Here is a 6,814-nt window from a genome sequence, read left to right on the forward strand (position 1 = left end):
CATATAATTGAAGTGGTAGGGGTGGTTGATGCAATGGGGATGGTGAAATGGGGACAGGTCACTAGAAGGTGGTGGTGGTGGTTGAAGGAGGGCAAACCTATTAAAAAATTGGTTCAGGGTGTTAGCCGTGTCCACATTCCCTTCCAGCACCTGAGCCTTGGGATGCTTGAGCCCTGTAAAACATTGATCATGTTTTTCTGATTTCCTTCCTTCCCTTCACTCAGCTTTTTGTGCAGCAATTGCTGTCCACCCTTTGGCACCAGATTTGAGTTCTCTAATCTTCTCATTCAGGAGAATTTTTAGCTCCTTAGTAATCCAGGGCTTGTGGTTTAGAAAGCTGTGCACTGTTTTTGAGGGTTTAATTGTGGTATAAAGTTGGGTGCTATGCTCAAGTACAGAGTTCGGGCACCACTCCATTTACCAGCAGTGTTTGTCAGCACATCAACAGGCATAACTCATCACGACTCACCCCACCACTCTCCGATCCAATGTAGCGCTTGAAACTCCAAGGGGGAACTCCCACTGCCCCGCTTTATGATCGAATGTAAGTACATATTGAGGCTCAAATCTATAAGGGAAGAGAAATCAGACTTGAACAGAGAATACTGGCACTCACCAAGCAGGCAATCAGAGCCACTTCACCTCCAGGCTCCTCGTCCTTACTGTCTAAATGGTAACAGGTTTCCATCTCATAACAGGCTTGCAGTTTGGAATACGATGGACCAGATTGTGGTCATCTCTGCCCAGTAGTGTCACAGGTTTACATTTAAATGAATCTTTGACATTTGAATAGAGCAGATCCAACTTGTTTCCAGGAGTGGAACAAGACACGTACTGATGGAAGTTTGTTCCTTCCAAAAAAATCACATAACTTAAATAGCAAATCACCCTCATCAGCACATCTTTGGAGATATGGAAGCAAAGCTAGAACAAACAGAGAAAACCCCCTGAAGACTTGATGAGAATGTTAATGATTGGTGTATTTTACTGAGTATTTAGGACATATTTTTGGCTAAATGGGATTTTTTTTTTTAACTCAAGGAATTCAATTTTTATATTTATTTTTCTCCACCTACCTTTCTGAGCAGCTTATTGATTTTTAACATTATCTTGTGACAACTGTTGACTAGGTAATCTCTCCCAGAATTCTCCAGGAATGTGCGACATGTGATGGAATCGGCGTGGTATCAGCACATGCATTTCCAACTTATCCATGTCTCTCTATTATAAAAAAAAAAATCTTTGGGAGGGAGACTAGGGAGAGGAGACGTGATCTTCTCAGAAGACAATCTGAAGTCCCGCGAGAGACACTAACTTGCTCCCAACTCTTAAAACAATGACAAGTGATATGCAAAACACGCAGCTCGCCAGCAGCAGAAACCCAGCAAATGATCCAACCTTTCTCCTTAGCATGCGTTCAGCTGTAAAAACTCCCCCGCCTCCCTTCACAACGTGAGCGGCAGAGACGCAAAGTGGCATAAGGACAGCTGCTGTACAGGCTTTAATATGATCAATGGGCAGCGCAAGAGCAGCAACAGCAGCAGAAAGACAGCAGATGATCCGACGGCACCTCCTTAGCATGCGTTCAGTTGCCCTGCCACCCTTGAAAACGTGAGCAGTGTTATACGTCCTGTGAGAAAGAGATTTAACCACGCCTGGGGCCGTAAAATAAAGGACAGGTATTGTTTTTACAGCATCACTCGAGACAAGGCAGTGAGACATCATTTAAACAAGTCCACGGACATCTAACCTAGCAGTTGTTAGCTTACTGTTGGCAGACACGCTTTATGTGCTCCCAGCTCTTAAAACAACGACTAGAGACAAGCAAAACACGCAGCTCGCCAGCAGCAAAAAGCCAGCAGATGATCAGACTGCTTCTCCTTAGCATGCGCTCAGCCAACCTAACCCTCGCCCCCCACCCCCTTCACAATGCAAGCGGCAGAGATGCGAGGTGGCAAAAGGACAGCTGCTGTACAGGCTTTGAAATGATCGGGCAGCAAAGACAAGCAGAGCAGGCAGCTCGCCAGCAGCAGAAAGACAGGAGATGATCCGACGGCATCTCCTTAGCATGCGTTCAGCCGCACCCCCTTCACAAGGCAAGCAGCATTATACGTCCTGCGAGAAAGAGATGTAACCATGCCCGGGGCCGGAAATAAAGTATTGTGTTTACAAAAGTTTTAAAATAAAAGTGAAAATAATGCATATGTAACAATTCCCATGAAACTAACAATCTCTTTAAATTGTATATCCGGTAAATGAAACCTGGGGGTGGGCAAGCAAAGCGAGCAAGGGGCAGAGGCCCCTAGTTTTAGATAAAAAAAAAATAAAGTTTGCCTTGCGATTCTTAACTTTGTACTCATCTCAGTTCTCCAACTTCGGTTTAATGGTTGTTGAACATTCTGGCTTGACGAAAGGTCAGTTTGTCTTTTTGGTAACGACCTCACATGTATTTTCTGACGTTTCATTTCCAAATCCTACAATTAACAAGTTGACACTATCCGCAAATGAGGCAGAACAATAATGAAAGGGCACAGGATTTGAACCTGGCCATACAGTATACAATTTCTTTTATTAGGAATTTGTCATTTTTTTGCATACCCTTAACTTGCTCTCCAATTAGTTTTGGGGTCAGAATGCAGGGCCAACTATTTGTACAGTGCCCCTGGAGCAATTGCAGGTTAAGGGCTTTGCTCAAGGGCCCAACAGAATAGCACTCCTTCTGTTACTGCTGGGATATGAACCGGCAACCTTCAAGTTACCAGCCCGGATCCTATAGCCAGAGAGCCACCACTCCACTAAAGGGCTTGGCACCCGCCCGCACTGTCAAAAGTACCAATACCTGGTTAAATGACCATAGTGTCACTGTGCTTGATTGGTCAGCAAACTCGCCTCATCTAAACCCCATAGAGAATCTATGAGGTATTGTCAAGAGGAAGATGAGAGACATCAGACCCAACAATGCAGACGAGTTGAAGGCTGTTACCAAGACATCCTGGGCTTCCATAATACCTCAGCAGTGCCACAGGCTAATCGCCTCCATGCCACGCCATATTGATGCAGTAATTCATGCAAAAGGAGCCCCGACCAAGTATTGAGTGAGTACATGCAGATACGTTTCAGTAGGCCAACATTTCTGTATTAATTTTTTTTTTTTTTAAATAGTCTTATGTAATATTCTAATTTTCATAATTAGCAAAATGAAAAGAACGCTTGAAATATCACTCTGTATGTAATGAATCTATACAAGTTTCACTTTTTGAACTACTGAAATAAATTAACTTTTCGATGATATTCTAATTTATTGAGATGCACCTGTATATAAAGCCAGTTAGAGTTGTCAAACCTATTATGAGACTTCATTGGACAGTTGGTGAAGCCTGAAAAAAGCCCACTTAGGTAGACACCGAGAGCGTGTCAAACTGTGGACAGGCAGCACTGGAACCGGAGCGCAGGTCAGTGAAGATGTAAGGCTACAGGAGCAGCACTAACTGTGTTGGCCTTTTCGTTCTTGTAGGTATTTAATTCAATTGATCGGAAATAATTAATGAGTCATGTTCTCAATAAAGTGCAGATGCAAGAGGAGCCTGAGGCATGAATGTTAAGATTGTGTGGCATGTTATGTGGAGGCAGGGCAGCTTGTTCATCTTCATGAATGGAGTCCTCTAAAGGAAATGGAAACCACAATCCTATCTGGGTAATAAACACCACAGTGGTTAATCAAAGAAAGTGCTTCTGAATTGGTATTTCTAGAAGAATGTAAAATTAAAATGGCTAAAAAAAGAGAACTTGGTTAACTTGATGCAGCAAGTTCTTTGGCTGTGTGTAAATCTTCTGAGGTTTAATGGTCAGTACAGAAAGACTGAACAACGCTTTTCAAAAACGTTTAGTCTCTGTAAGGTTCATTTAATAGCTGGTATTTCTTGAGTCCCAAATTATTATTCCCCTCAGTGGGAGAGCATGAGAGCTGCAGTGAAATGCTCACCGGGTGAACATTATGCAAATAAGTCTATTCCTGTCATAAAAGCCTCCTGGCACAATCTGCAAAGCATCAACCTGATTTCATGGTGAAAGCACAGGTTAGGATACCTTAAGGAACAGAGCAAGAAATATCCTAGCTTTGTGAGTCCACTCAAATGCCCAATGTGATCTGTTCATTAAAGCAGTAATAATCATTTTAATAAATGCAACTGCCAGTCAGTGTTCAGAAGCCATTAAGGAGTCCAAAATAATGTGAGGTTATATAGGATCCTAACATGTGGGGTACAAGTCCAAGGATGTTCTGCTTAAGCCTTATGACACACTGGTGAGTCCTCCTCTGGAGTATAGGGTGGTCCAGATCTAATTATGCAATTATCATTATGCTATAACTTATTAAGTTTATTACATAGAAAATCACCCGAAAAATCCTGGACCATCGAGAAGTGTGCGAACTGACGACATGAAGAATCATCTTCATGCCAAACTGGAATCGTCCCCGCATAAATCAAAGTCATTCATACGATCTGGACCACCTTGTACTGTGTGCAGATTTGGTCGGCAGGCTTTAAAAAAAAAAAAAAAAGGACAAAGCAGTGCTAGAAAAAGTCCAGACAAGAACAACTAGGCTGATTCCAGGCCTAAAGGGGACACATTATGAAGAAAGATTAAAGGAGCTGAGCCTTTTCATGTGAAGCAAAAGAAGACTAAGAGGTGACATGACTGAAGTGTTAAAAATTATGAAGGGAATTCTCACAAACATCATGCAGAAGACCACAGACACATGGAAGTGACCAAGTAGTGTGGTAGACAGTAGGACTTCAGAAACCTTCAAACCTCAACTTGATGTTATTTTAGAAGAATTAAGTGGACTGGACTGGCAAGCTTTATTGGACTAAATGGCCGGTTTTCATCAAGATTGTTCTAATATGAAGATGACCAGACACATTTAGTGAACTTTATAATGACTGATAAACACAAGGAGCCTTTTACTATGGGATGAGAAAAGGCTAGTACAGCAATAGAAGGTGTAACGGTTGTCACATATGTTTTTTGTGTACTTTTTAGCTGGATCCGCCTCTTGCTTCTTTCAGAGAGGTCCTAGAAAATAACTTACTGGGTATATCTCTTTAAGGGGAGTTGGGGGGCCAAACTACAACAACATTTATTTATATAGCACATTTTCATACAAACAGTAGCTCAAAGTGCTTTACATATTAAAGAATAGATAAATGAAAGACATAATTATAAAAAATAAATCAACATTAACATCGAATAAGAGTAAGGTTCAATGGCCAGGGGACAGAAAAACAAAAACTCCAGACGGCTGGAGAAAAATAAAATCTGTAGGGATTCCAGACCATGATACCGCCCAGTCCCCTCTGGGCATTCTACCTAACATAAATGAAACAGTCCTCTTTGGATTTAGGATTCTCACGGAAAGGCTTGATGATGATGATGATCACGTAGACTTCTTCCTTTTAATCCGTCCATCATTGTTGGAGCATCATGAAGCTTTGAGTAGGTGGAGGTGGCGCAGGCCACCACCACAAAGAAACCGGAAAAAGAAACAGAAAAGAGAGTAGGGGTCAGTACCGATTTTAGAGCCACCATGAATAGTTGTTATGATGAATTGAACATACAGAGTATCAGGATTAAGTTAAATTACGATTAAAATGAAGTTATAAAAAGGCCATGTTACAGTAATGCGTTTTCAGCAGTGTTTTAAAGTGCTCTACTGTATCAGCCTGGCGAATTCCTATTGGCAGGCTATTCCAGATTTTAGGTGCATAACAGCAGAAGGCCGCCTCACCACTTCTTTTAAGTTTTGTTCTTGGAATTCTAAGGAGACACTCATTTGAGGATCTGAGGTTACGATTTGGAATATAAGGTGTCAGACATTCCGATATATAAGATGGGGCGAGATTATTTAAGGCTTTATAAACCATAAGCAGAATTTTAAAGTCAATTCTGAATGACACAGGTAACCAGTGTAGTGACGCTAAGACTGGTGTGATGTGTTCTGATTTTCTTTTCCTAGTTAGGATTCTAGCAGCTGCATTCTGTACTAGTTGCAAACGATTTATGTCTTTTTTGGGTAGTCCAGAGAGGAGTGCATTACAGTAATCTAGTCGACTGAAAACAAACGCTTGAACTAATTTCTCAGCATCTTTCAGTGATATAAGAGGTCTAACTTTACTTATGTTTCTTAAGTGAAAAAATGCTGTCCTAATGATCTGATTAATATGTGATTTAAAATTCAGATTACAGTCAACAATCACCCCTTAGCTTTTTACCTCCGTCTTGACTTTTAATCCTAATGTATCCAGTTTATTTCTAATAGCCTCATTGTATCCATTATTGCTGATCACTAAAATTTCAGTTTTCTCTTTATTTAACTTGAGAAAATTACTATTCATCCATTCTGAGATACTAGTCAGACATTCTGTTAGTGAATCAATAGAATCGGGGTCATCAGGAGCTATTGATAAGTAAGTAGGAGACTAGGAGTAGGAGATATTTTGTGTGAGAGGGCTCCTCATCCAACAAACTACGCCTGTGGGTCCTTGCCATACGGTATTGTTAGTGTGACGTAAAGGTTGACTGACTTTAAAAAGGCGCGTATGGGGAAAAAAAAACAAAAACAAAAAAAAAAACAAGAAATGAGAAGGAGTAGTAGGTGAGCAAGAGAAAAGGAGCTGCGAAGGCGTATAACAAGGAGCTGCAAGCAGTAAAGCAATCAAGTAAGACTCTGGAATAAGAACTGTTGGGTGCACGGATAGGATTTCCTTTCAACCTAAAAGGACCTTCGAAGTTCACGTCTTGTCTTGACTGTAAT

Source organism: Polypterus senegalus, unplaced genomic scaffold (genome assembly GCF_016835505.1).
Source record: "Polypterus senegalus isolate Bchr_013 unplaced genomic scaffold, ASM1683550v1 scaffold_4170, whole genome shotgun sequence".
In the NCBI taxonomy this organism is placed as follows: domain Eukaryota; kingdom Metazoa; phylum Chordata; class Cladistia; order Polypteriformes; family Polypteridae; genus Polypterus; species Polypterus senegalus.